The following is a 13078-nucleotide window of genomic DNA, read 5'->3' on the forward strand; positions in this document are numbered from 1 at the left end:
CAATCCTGACCATGCATTTTTCAATTAGGTTATAATTTTAAGGGATATTATGGTGATATGCCTTTAATTCCTAAATTAAAACAGAGGTTAGGTAATTATGCCACGGACTGAAAATACTCTGCAGTATATTCAAATGAGCAGGCCTCTAATTTGTGCATGTGCCCAAACGTTGGCACAGAATCCTGTTGGGGAAAACTATTTGACATGCAGCCCACATCTCCAGTAGTTAGTAGTTCTTAGGCAACAGGCAATTAGAGGAGATACTGCTGCTGTTATCTGCTGCTGAATCTGAAGGCAGATTCAAGTATTAACAGCCTGAGAGGCAGGCAGCACCTGAACCTCTGGGACAACAAAGAACTGTAGATATCCTGCAAGCAAAATACTTAAAGCACTGCTGTACCCCCTTGTACTTCTCTGTAGAGAGGACATTACACTGAACCACTTCAAATCTTTTTTACGAAACATTAAGACATCAAACTATAACTACATGACAGCTGTTTATATCGGCACTCTTGGATAGCATCAATTTAAAGGTACAAGTGCCACCTTTGAAAAATGAACCGCAACAAAAACTTTTACAACAAAAGGACACTTCAGATACATTAAAAGGCCTGCAGTAATATGAACTTATCATTAAACCAACAGAGGATGATTTTTTTTCCCCTCACAACTGGTTTCCTGCTAAAATTATAAGGCTAATTAACACTGATGTTCAGAAAGCTGTTAAATCTGGAAGTAATTATTGGAAATAGTCGACATTAGAAAAGGGTAAGATGGGAAAAACATACAGAAAAGGCAAGATTCTTAATTGGTGAATTGCTTAATTTTCCTAAACGGACCATTTTAATTTATAATAATAATATCTTATTTGACACATGCTTTGACACGGAAAAATATACAACATAAGGCCAGTGTTTTCCAGCTGCTGATGAGGGGGGCTGACAGATCAGCAAACTTTTTTTGTGTGTATATTTATGATCATTCTTTAGCGCCCTCTCTAAATTCAGAGGTGTTTTTGCGTGGCTGTGAGCACAGTGCAGGCTTAAGTTTCAGTCATTTTTTTTCTCAGCAGCAGTTTCTTGAATTTGAGTCACGAGGAAGGAGAATTGATCAGTTAATCAGTTTGTGATGCGTAGTTTCTATTGGAACACAGTTGGTTTCATCGAGAGTAATTAAGAAAAACGATGGACAACAATAAAATGATGGTGGTGACCACTCAGTTGACTGAGCTTATTTGAGTGGAGCGCTCTTTTGTGGTGTGGTACTCTGAATTACCAAAAGGTACATATATTCCAACAGTGCTCTGAATGAAGCTTAAAAAATAGGAAATTAACATGTGGCAGTAAATGCCGATGCTTGGGAAACCCTCAAAATGGGAATTACCGGAGGGCCCCTGATATGACATTATCACAAAAAACACTGTCAGCATCTGGTTTATCTAATAAGATAATGTTTTCAGTTTGTCAATCTCACTTCAATCATTTTCATTGCAACAAAACTAATCTAGTGAACTGAAATAGGAATTGACTTTATAATTCTAGTGGGCTACTTAAAGTTTATTTTGTATTTGCAATAGTACTTATTAAATATATATATTTTTAAAAACCATTTGGTGTCTGGATGCATGGATACAATATTGCCACACAAAATATCACAATACTATGCTGTGCTGATTTTTTTCCCGCCCTCAGAGAACCCTAAAGGCAGTGGATCACAGTCATAATTAAATTTGAACATGGATATTTTACCTGCGTTGTTGACGTCACAGACCCAGTTCTCTGAAGTACCAGGCCACTTCAATCTGGCAAAAAGGACGTCACAGTTGTTTGGTTTCATCTTTGATCCTGCAGAACAAAAGTGTAGAAAATTAAGCCCACACTGCTACCAAAAAAAATCATGATTCTCAGTCAGCTTTAGAGCTATGGAACTAAAGCACTCACCACCATTAAGTCCATTTTGATAAAGCACATTTCAGTTTTGGATGCTAAAGCACAGCCTACGGCAGCTTTCATACTGACAGCACTGCTTCAAAAGCTCAAGCTTTGTCACTCATTTCAATGAGACCACTGCTCTGGCTCAGCGGGGGATCTCAACCACAGACAGATCAGGCAAAACATTTGGTTCTGGCCTTTTTAATCCTACAGCAAAATGTTGGATCATTTAACAAAACACTGTTTTCCAATCAAAGACATGCAATCACAAAAAGGAGGTAAATATCTTGTAGCGTTGCTGTACTAATTTGCTGCATACCTGGCCAGCATTGCAATGGAGGAGAAAGTTATTACTGCTGTGATTAACTTTCCAGAGTGCTACAATCAAAGCTCAGAGGAGTACAAGGACATAAACCACTGTCTTTGCATTTTAAACCCTCATCCTGGGCTGGTTCATTTGTATTTCATCTTCTTTACCTGCACCCTGCGGCAAAATGCTCACACTTACACAACCCTTTGCATTGTTTTTCTGTGGTGCAATTGTCTGTGTGAAGGTCTCTCATGCAGCACTGAATGCCTAAATGATGAGCTGACAATGTTGCTGTATTCCCAAAACATTTGCGCGAGGAAGAAAACCTCAGAGGCAGCGTACTACTGCAGACTACCGTATAAAGAATTGTCCTAAGATAAGCAAAATGAGAATCATATAACCCCGAAGAAACATTACAATCCCGGCTGCTCACTAATTAGAGCCAAAGAATGAATATAAGACCCAGCTCTACAGGCCACTAAAATGCGTAGAGCTACTTCCTGCAGCATACGAGAGGGAGAACATCATCATCACAAGATGCTGCAGACCCTGCAGGAAGTGGATCATTTTAGGGCATTAAAAACAATGCAGTGTAGCTGTCATCTTTGTCCTTATTGCCCCATTACAGTGGATACACCTCCTAAGGCTTGATTGTATGTGGTTTCTATACACAAATATTTAAGCTGCTACTTAAGAGGTGGATTAAACAGACTGTTCAGGATTTATATTATTTAGTAGACAAATGAAACAACGAGGAGATGAATAGGTGTGCTTGTTTTGCTGAGAGAAATCAGACTTGTGTGGTGTTATTTTTTCGGGTTCATTTTAGGGCTTATTGATACTTCCTTCATGTACGAAAATGACACTTCCATTTGAAATATCTTAAACATTATTGCCCTCATCATTTTTTTTAACCTATTATCATTTTTAATCATTCAAATTTGGCTGATTGGTGTGTTATTAACCACTTAGCCAAATTTGAATGATTGAAAAAAAATGCCAAATATATAAAACTAGGCTTAAAAATCTTAAAAAAAAGACAGATAAAGAGAGAGAGCAGCACTCTCTAACCTGAGACACTCCACCAAGAACCACTGAGCCGAAGAACAAGCTGTTTTGCAGCAACAGTGTCTCGTTCAGCAGCTAACGTTAACACAAAGTACACACCCACAGCAGTGAGCAGTAACTGCTGGGTCAGATAGCCAATTCTGGACTGAAAAATACTTCAGTAACGACCATTTTTGTTTATATGGCTGTGGCATTTCACAGAGAGGTTTATTTATGTAATCATTAGACTGAAAGAGCTAACAGAGCTTGTTGACTGAGCAAGCTCACTGCTCACATACACGGGATGAATGAAACTGCTTGAGCTCTAACATTACTTTTTATGCAGTGGGGGAGCGGTTATGTTCAGGATGGCTCCAGTGTGTCATCAAGCCATGATTCCAGGCCCACCAGAAAAAAATCCTAGACACAGAAATGGTGAGGAGCAGTTTAACTGCACAATTCAATTAGTAAAGTTCACAGTCTTTTCTCGTTTTAAACAAGTATTTTATGTTTGGAAAGAAATCTTATTTTGCTTTACCCAGACTTATTAGTTTTGTTTGTGAACTGTAAAATTATAAACTGCAATGAACTCATTAATGTTTGGTGCCTTTTTTCAGTTTTTCTTAATCCCACCTACTAATACGAGATTCAGCAAATGTTCTTCCAACCACCTGAAACAGCTGTCAGCGGGCAAAACACCGGACCTGTTTCAACTGCTGAAAAAAATCAGAAATGTGGGCAGCATATCAGAGGTCAGGAGCAAGCCAAATGAAAATGATTGCAAAATTCAATCAGTGATTTTCTATTTTTCCTGCTTCCTGTGGAGTTAAGGAGATACTTAGGATCAGCACAAAAAGAACTTTTACACACTGTATTACAGGAACTGGTCAACACGCTGAAACCTGACACCGTCTGAGCCATTCCACTCTCCAGGGTCATAATATGATGACGCTGCCCCTCGCCAAATCTGCTACACCCATGCCCACCCACATCCTCCTTAACATCCGGCTCACACTTGCAAAGAAACCATTAACAGTAATGAGAATCGATGGGGGCGTTAAAAGTATTGGCAGTCCAGCCCAGGAGCTGCTCTCTGTGCCGTCTTTATTAGTCTGGAAAAAGAGTGCTGGTCCCTAGCCTGCCAGCTCTAAATAGGAGTGCATTGATCAGAAGGTCAGGCTGGGCTGAATCTCGCCCTTTAATTGTCCGTGTCACTCCTCATTCTCCTTCCAACAGCTATCAGTCGACTCCCAGGTAAACCAAGGCCACCATCACACGAGGCAGTTCAGGCCCAGGTAGAGGTTAAGGCTCAGAGAGTGTATATTGTAAGTAACAGGGCTGTGTATTGGTGAGAATCTGGTGATATGGCACATAATATATCAATATTGCAATACTGTGGACAAGGTGATAAATTGTGATTTTTTTAAATCAAATTTCATAGGGGTATAACTATCCATCGATCTGCATCAATATATCAATTACATGAGCATCCACTTATTTTATTTGCCTTCTGAAACTGTTTCATATTTGGCTACCACTTGTTGGTACCTTTTTCAACCCAATACAGATCCCTTAGAGTCCATAGCGCCTTCTTAATGATCACATTATTAAGCACTTCTCACCACTGGCGCCTTTAGTCCACTGTCTGGATCCCATTTATGGATACTAAAGTATCACTAAATTGCTACTACTAAACAAACATTAAATTAAACAAACATTCTGCATATTAAAGCTGTGATTAAATGTTATTTACTGCATTTTTAAAATGCTGGAGAATACATTTTAGAGTACATACAGTGGCAAAGCAGTACAAATGCAGAGGTCTGCTACTATATGACAGAGAAAAAGTCTTACACAGCGATAAGGTGGATGTTGTCGAGGACCAGTATAAATATCTTGGCAGCATCTTTGATAACACATTGAAGTTTGGGCAAACAGAGAAGAAGCTTTCTATAATTAAGAAAACTCACCAGCATCAGTACTTCCTCTGGAAACTTAATTCTTTCTATGTCCAAAAACACATCCTACAAACATTCAACACTTCCTTCATCTCTCACTGTCACAGAGAGTCTCCAAATCATAGTAACACCTGTTCCAAAATCACTGGAGTGCCCCTGCAAAGCTTAGCCTCTTTCAGTGAGCACAAGGTCAAGAAAAAGGCCCATGCCATCATGTCAAGGAAGCCATCCGCCTCCTTGAATTGAATTGAATTGAATTGAATTGAATTGAATTGAATTGGGAGGATTTGGACTAACAACAACAATCACTTTTGAGTAGATAACTGTTAATCAGTTTGAATTGTGGAGATATATGAATTCGGCAAAGTTGTTTACCTCTGCTGTCATTTTCAGCCGTTACTGTAACGTTGAAAGATTTGTCGTTTAACATGGTTTGGATGACAGATCTTTTTGAAAATAAAGGCTGCTTCAATATTTCTTTTGCTTAAGAAAATGTGTAAAGAAAGTATAATTACACTATATGACGTTGACGAATGGAATGTGTCCTCTTTTCAAAAGTCACTTATTGTGTATCACTTTGGATTCTTTTTTTTTTCTTCAGGTACTGTAAGTATTAGTTAAGTAACTGTAATTGACAGACCATCTATTTATTTTGTATATATCTATTTTTAAAATGAGGCAGGCCTGTTCCTCTTTGGTCTTTGTATGAGACTTGTTTTGACTGTGAATGTGACTGCTTTGCATTAACATGAACAGAACAAATAACAATTAGATTAAATTGAATATTTTTACGGTGCTTATTTTGCCTATTGTGATGCTTTTCTAGCCTCTTTCATGAACGAAATATAGTGGCACAAAAGCTAAAACCTTACCAATTGAGGCAGCATTTGCTCACCACTGTTATGTATTGAATGCGGGGGTTTTCTACCCTGGAGTTATTGTAAACAAACACTGTGATTCAATCTATAGAAGGGGCAGATAAGAATTTGGGAAGCTGCCAAAAGATATTCTGTGTCAGTGCCCCAACCTCCACCAAAAAACGTTCAGGTCTTTCAGCCTCTTACTAAATAGACGATTGCATAGTAAACAAACAAGCATAAAAGGCACAGCACAAGTCAAATGTGTAGGTAGGTCTTGCTGTGGCATTTATGGTCAGTGTCCAAGTCCTTCTGTTTGAAAGAGCTAATGAAAAAGACATGATACCACTAATGTTTAAATAATGAAAAAATGATGAAAAGGCTTTAAATAATGTTGAAAAGCTGAAGGAAATATGGGCATTTTCTTTAAATGAGAGCCAACAGCACACAGCGTCCGAGTATATTATGCTGGCAGAGCAGATAAATGCAGTCCCTAATTATGTCTTATTACTTTAATAATGAATACAGAGTTGCGAGCCCTCATGAATTAAAAGTCACCCCCCACCGCCCGTATAAGTTTAAGAACTGTACCATTTAATAAATATACAATAAATATAAAAATCTGGTCATTTTCATTTACATTCATTAGCAAATTAACATATTCATGGCAGAAGTAAAACTTTCCCTGAGTTACCTGCTGAAACAAAAGAATAGAATTGCCTAAAGACTCATCCATCTCTGATTCCAGCACTACAGCGCTCCAAGGGAGGAAAACCAGTCAAATCCTTTCACACATTAATCCAGATGTCTGGCTCCTTCAGACACAGAGCTCTGTCAGAATCGTATCCTGGCTTTAGAGCTGGAGTCATTTCAAATGTCTTGGCAGCTAATCAGCCGCTATCTTTCATCAAAAAGTCACAGTGACAGGGCCAAGCCTATCTTTACAAAATCTACCAGGGTAAGATTGTGTTTCAGTTGTACAGTCATTCGAAGCTTTAGTGTTTGATAGGCTTGAGAGGAATCGCATAAAGGAATCCAGCGTGTGGCATATGTCTGGCTGCAGGCCTAGTACAGCTTTTTTTCATGGATGTAACACGGGTAAATAAATAGGTTTGCTGCGTGTGTTACTCCTTAATCCTACAAATAAAAGCTCATTCAGATAAAACCCAGTAAGACAGACAGATGGCAACTCATCAAATCCTAAGAAACCTATGACACAAGGGCTTAGAAATTAACTGTACCTAATCCAAGTTCCCATTAGCTTGAAATATGTAGATGTCATTTATAAAGGACATGATATCCAAGGGTAAAGTATGAAATAATGTTGTGACCACTCTTGCAATAATCAAAGTCCTCACAGCTCATCACGACAACTGAAGATTTGGTTCAATCACCAAAATTACAGCCCATCATCAGCACTGCCTGATTAAAAGTATGGCTTTCATTCTTAAGAAATATATGGCATTGGTGACAGTAACTGCCTGGTGCGAAAGAGTTTAAGCACTGAGGTCATCCTCTGAAGTTCAGGTAAATAAGGGTAAAAAAAAAAAAAAGGGGCTGGGCAATTAATCCCATTTTTTTTTAATTACAATTTTGGCTTCCCTTCAAGTTTAAAAACAAGATAATCGCAATAAAACGATTTTGTGCCCCATGATGCAACTATCAATGTTTCTCCCATTTTGACTTTTATTGTGTGAATCAAGCACACCCGTTCCTAGCGAATGTGTGCGAAATAACTTTTGCCATAGTTACACCAGCCCTAAAACAAAGTGTTAAATACAGCCTGCATTACTGTTCAGCTCATGGATTTGAAAAGTCGTGCATGTTTGGCTGTGATGAACACTGCATTTTCTCCTGTGCTGGATTAAAATGAAAGCACATCCACCCCTCTACTTGTCAATGTCACTGCAGCTTCTAGACCTACCAGGGTATGAAATTAATTTACTTCACACCTTTCGGAGACTTCGCATAAGATCAACGTCCATTGAGATCGGATGAGGAGGTTTACCCTAAAGCTGAAAGCTACATAGCCTAAATGACTGACCACAGGGAGTGATAAAGTATATTGCAGGGAGGTGGCTGGACCAATTTCAACAGCAACTCAGTCTGCCTGAGGACAAAAAAGGCTTTGTATAGCAGGTGAGTGTTAAGGACTAAATGGAACTTGTTATCAAACACTGGACTATGCCCTGAAAGTGAAAGCAATACAATGCAATGCTCTTGCGCTTATCCTGGGTGTACGCTGCAAGGTCAGAGTGAAATTTCCATTCATCATGTTACATACGTACTGTAGACCTACAGCATATCCCATGTGGTACTTGTAGTACAAGTGAGTCCAAGTGCTCTATTTTTTCAGCCTCATGGGAAGCGTACAGTGTTTGCTCCCATACTGTCATTTAAGCCAGTTTATTTTTATACCGGAAAGGTAGGTGATGTTTAAACTTGTGAGATAGATTTATTTTTAACAGCCATTTGAGTGAAGTGGAACAGAAGGTAACATAAGACCTCAACGAGGGAGGTGACTATAATTAAGCTACTATGCCAACTCAGTGTCTTCTTCTGTACATTAACTTTGCTCTAGTTTCTGCAGTGCAAATGAAGTTGTAAATAACAAAAATCCAGACAGTAAGTACACTTAATTTTAATTAAAAACATCCAATGTCTGACATTTTATTGCCATTACATGGGAAATAATATTCTCTTTATCTTTTCAGGTTTTTTTTAAATCCTTTACCAGTATATTGTTATTTCAGAATGACAACTGCCAGCAGCATAGTAGCAAAACATTGCAGTTGTACAATGATTTTAAGTTTCTTCTATGGGCTGAAACCTGTATCTGAACCTTCTGTGCATTTACAATTACGCTCCTCTCTCAACAAATATTAAACAAAACACTAGGAACTATGACATTATTAAATAACACAAGCATCGGTTCAACAAAAACTGTACAATTATGTTTTCTTAGTGCAATCAAACAGCTCTAAAGTGCTTTACTAATTCAAATAAAGGCCTCCTCATGGCTAAGTGTGCACTTTGCATTGATGCATTCTCTAAGAAATTATAAATGTTAAATTGCACCCAGCATTGCATGATACTTAACACTAAATGGCTCAATAAAACGTAATTAAATACAATTATACAATTTATGTTCCCCAACATACAAGGACTAAGAGACATGATCTCATGTTTCATTTAGTGGTTGTTAAAAACAGGTGGGAAAAAAAAAACATTTACAAGACAATATGTAAGTTTTCTGCATTAAAATGCTTAACAACAAGATTGATGTTACATGTTTTGTTGAGTTGTGTGCTTACATTGTCCCAAATGTTTCCAAAAATGTTTAATCCAGGAGAAATTAGACATTTTAATCTAGGATGTGGTCGCCCATCCGTAGCATGTTTTGGTTGTTTGTCAGAATCTGTCACAAACTGACTTCTATTAAGCTGAAAACCATGATGCTTTATGGCATTTTTAGGTCTTTCTCATTTTTAACTTTATGTTTTAACCGTATAAAGGACTTTAGTTATCTTATGTCTGGATTTTGCATTATCAGATAAACAAACGTTCGCAGCAGTTAAGCGTCAGCCCCTGTTGTAGTGAAAAGTGTCGGAGAAACGTTTTTTTAAGGTGACACTGCTATATTTTGTTTTTACTGACTTCAATCTAGAGGTCCGTTTGTACTGGAGAGGAGAGGACCTCTGTGAATAATTCAGCTCCCAGTGAAAACCCCCTAAACTCTTACATGTTAAGTTATCAGAGAAAAAAGGTGAGCACATAATAGCAAAAGCTGGGGTGGCACTGAGCAAAAAAACATCAGCAAAGCATTGATTTTTACCGTGAAAATGCTTTATTAGATGGGTTTTAATCACCTGGAAGAGGAGATCTCTACAGATAATTCTGCTTCCAGTATAAACGTCCTGAACAATAAACACTGAAGGAATTCTAACCGAGAGAAACTGACTGCAATGACGGCATTGCTCCATTTTTGGTTAATATTTTGACTGAGAGACTGCTTGTGGAAGAAAATGACATATGTTTAAGAAACAAAAATGTAAGCATGACATTTGTAATTCTGGATATTGGACAATTTACTCATTTTTTTGCAGGAAAAGACTAATTCATAGGTATTATTTCACAAGAAACTCTTTTCACTATTATATTAATTCAGCCATTTGTTCTGTGGTGGATAGGTACTGTACCCACAAACCCAAAATACACACAAGCATATTGATTCGTTCAGATGGCACCCTACCACCGCCTGCCTCTTCTTATCCAGCTCCCAAACTCCCTTGAGGGTCAATAAAACCTCTCATAATGAGAAATGTCACCTTTTCTCACCCGAAGTGGAACAAAAACAATTTGGTTCAGAACATGGAGAATGTTCCCAACGTGGTGCCATCTACCAGGCTAAGTTTAGCAAGAGTGCCTCAGGCAGGAAAGTCTAGTCAGACAGATTTAGCAGATGAAATCAAAATATCGCTGGGGCACTTTTACACAAGAAATACCAAACAGCAAGGACATAATCTCAAATTTATAACAAATATATAACTGTAAAGCAAGTGACACTGCACTACAAAGGTCAGTGGTGGGCTGTAACAGACTGACAAGTGTTTACATTCACATTAATGATGGGATTAGTGGGAGTTATAATCTTCAGGGAATATTCAAATAACATGCATCGACATTTAGCACATATACTGAGGTGCTTAAAAAAAAGCACAGAGGCATTTTTGCAGTTTAAAGCTTTTAGTCCTGCTTTAAAACAATAATTAAATTGGAAAAAAAAAACAGCTAATAAACACTAGGTCTGCCTGATGATCACTTGCATTAATTAGGCTGATGATGTCACTGGACTACACTGCTTGTAGTGTAAGTGCCTGTTCACAAAATTAAATACTGGGATATCCTACTTCTTAATGAAGCATTTGTCAACAGCAGATAAACCTTCAGTGGTGTAAGAACTTATGAGGAGGAGAAGCTGTTTACATGATATTATACAAGAGAGCAGTGGGCGCTGACACGTTGATGTTTTATCCTTTAGGCCTCTGACATCAACCTAATTAAAGAAACTGAGTAATTGCTTTGCACGTGTCCTGTTTATTAGCTGTTGTTTCCTGCTGTAATTATAGTTCTGAGGTAAAACCAAAAGCTTAAAACTGCAACAATGCCCCCGTCCTTTTTGGAGTAACTCCATTCTCTAGCTCTTTTGCCCCTATTCCTTATCTGAGGTAGTTGAAAACTGACTTCTCCCCAATCCAACATTTATATTTTTCTAAATAATACATAGTGTGCTTACAGCAGCGTATTGATTATTCTTATTCTTCATCCCAAAGCCAGAGGGGATAGCTTCAAATTGCTTGTTTTGTCCCAACTGACAGTCCATAACCCATAAATATTCAGTATATTATAACATAAAACATGCACCAATTACTCACAAGTGAGCAGTTGGAAATGTACGATATTTGTTATTCTTCATTTTTGCTTGAAAAATGATTAACCTAAATAAATGCTTTGTCAATCAATAATCGATTAATAGACCAATCATTTCAGCTCCAAAAACCAATTACGTTTAGATATTGATATGTTTGACAGCTTAATAGCCTTACATTAAGTAACTGGAACCTGTATCACAGCTTTCCATTAATGGTCTCCTCCAGTCTTTTGTCTTGTGTCAGTGAACAGCAGAGTGTTAGTCTGGGACAGCCGCAGGAATTGGACATGATTTTGACAGCCTCCCCTTCAGCATGAACAAAATATTGAAGTTCAATTGTAGTTTTTACAATAGCAGCACTCTGTGGTACACCAGCAAAATGTCTGTCTAGTTCATGATTGACGTGCACTATAAAAACAAAGTCGTTTTATGCTACACAGCAGAATTGCATGTTTTTAATTATGCGGCACTGTAGATTTAGCCTATGTGCATGTAAATCCGTAAACCTCATTAATATTCCCAAACAAGCTTTCAGCTACTCTAACATTGCACACTGATTATCAAGGACATGACACACACTTTATATGTGGGCTCTGAAAGCAGAGGGACTGCCCACCACTCACAGCAATTTCAAGTAATAAAAATATTGACCATATGGTGGAAAGTGGGTGTGCTGTTATGGTAATGAATTTTAATAAACTGAATTAAGACTAGAGAAGGAAACAACACAGAAGATTTTTCCTTGTGTCCGCAAAGATGGGTCCACGTTAAGAGGAAGGGTTATTTTACAACACAATCAATCAAAGACTCCACTGTTTGGCCTTAAGGGCATAAACATAAATGTAAACTGTCCATCACAATATAAATGAGATAGTGACTGATGAATATACACATCGATGCACATATTTTATTCAACTGAATGGGTAATGTTACCACACTCCAACCTAATTCTTAACTCAGCATCCCAATTATTTTTCTTTTTTAAAGAGTTTTTCAGCTAAAATGCAGAGCTGTCACTGATTCTGATAGAAAACACCTTCACGAGATAAATGATTTCTGTGCTCATGTAACGTCCTACGTACACTAAAGCACAGTACAAAGCACCCGCCACTATTGTTAAGCTCTCTGACAGTGTAGAATCATGTTATGAAAAAGTTTAAATAATTCAAATACAAATAACCTAAATTTGTATGCAGTTTGCAGCTTTGACTGAAAATGTAAGACTATTGCATTTTTATTGAAGCTTAGTTCTATTCCAAGCAGCCAGGGTCACCTTACCTAACTTCCATATTTAACTGAACTGACAGATCTGAAAAGCAGTGCAGATAAATTAACTTTTAACAAAATGATGATTGCTTGAGCTGTTGGGTACAATAGCCTGTTTTGACTTGAATTTTATTTTAAATGCATGTTGACGGCCTTTATAACAAAAAAGATTTAGAGACCCATTTCTGGTGTGACTTTTTTGATTAAAACAAACATCTAATTTAAATAAAAAACAACAGGATGGTTTCACTATTAATCAAATTGTGGTCAGCATGTAT

At 37.7% G+C, this 13078-nt stretch overlaps 1 protein-coding gene across 2 annotated transcripts in view; it reads right to left on the reverse strand.

Moving 5' to 3' along the window:
* enox2 (ecto-NOX disulfide-thiol exchanger 2) overlaps positions 1 to 13078 on the reverse strand; it is a 240416-nt gene that overhangs the window by 220275 nt on the left and 7063 nt on the right. For both annotated transcript variants that reach the window (XM_042492832.1, XM_042492831.1), the window contains exon 2: positions 1749 to 1844. The gene's annotated coding sequence lies outside the window, so the exon portion shown is untranslated. The remainder of the gene's footprint in view (positions 1 to 1748; positions 1845 to 13078) is intronic.

The sequence above is a fragment of the Plectropomus leopardus genome, chromosome 9 (assembly GCF_008729295.1).
Source record: "Plectropomus leopardus isolate mb chromosome 9, YSFRI_Pleo_2.0, whole genome shotgun sequence".
NCBI classification, from domain to species: domain Eukaryota; kingdom Metazoa; phylum Chordata; class Actinopteri; order Perciformes; family Serranidae; genus Plectropomus; species Plectropomus leopardus.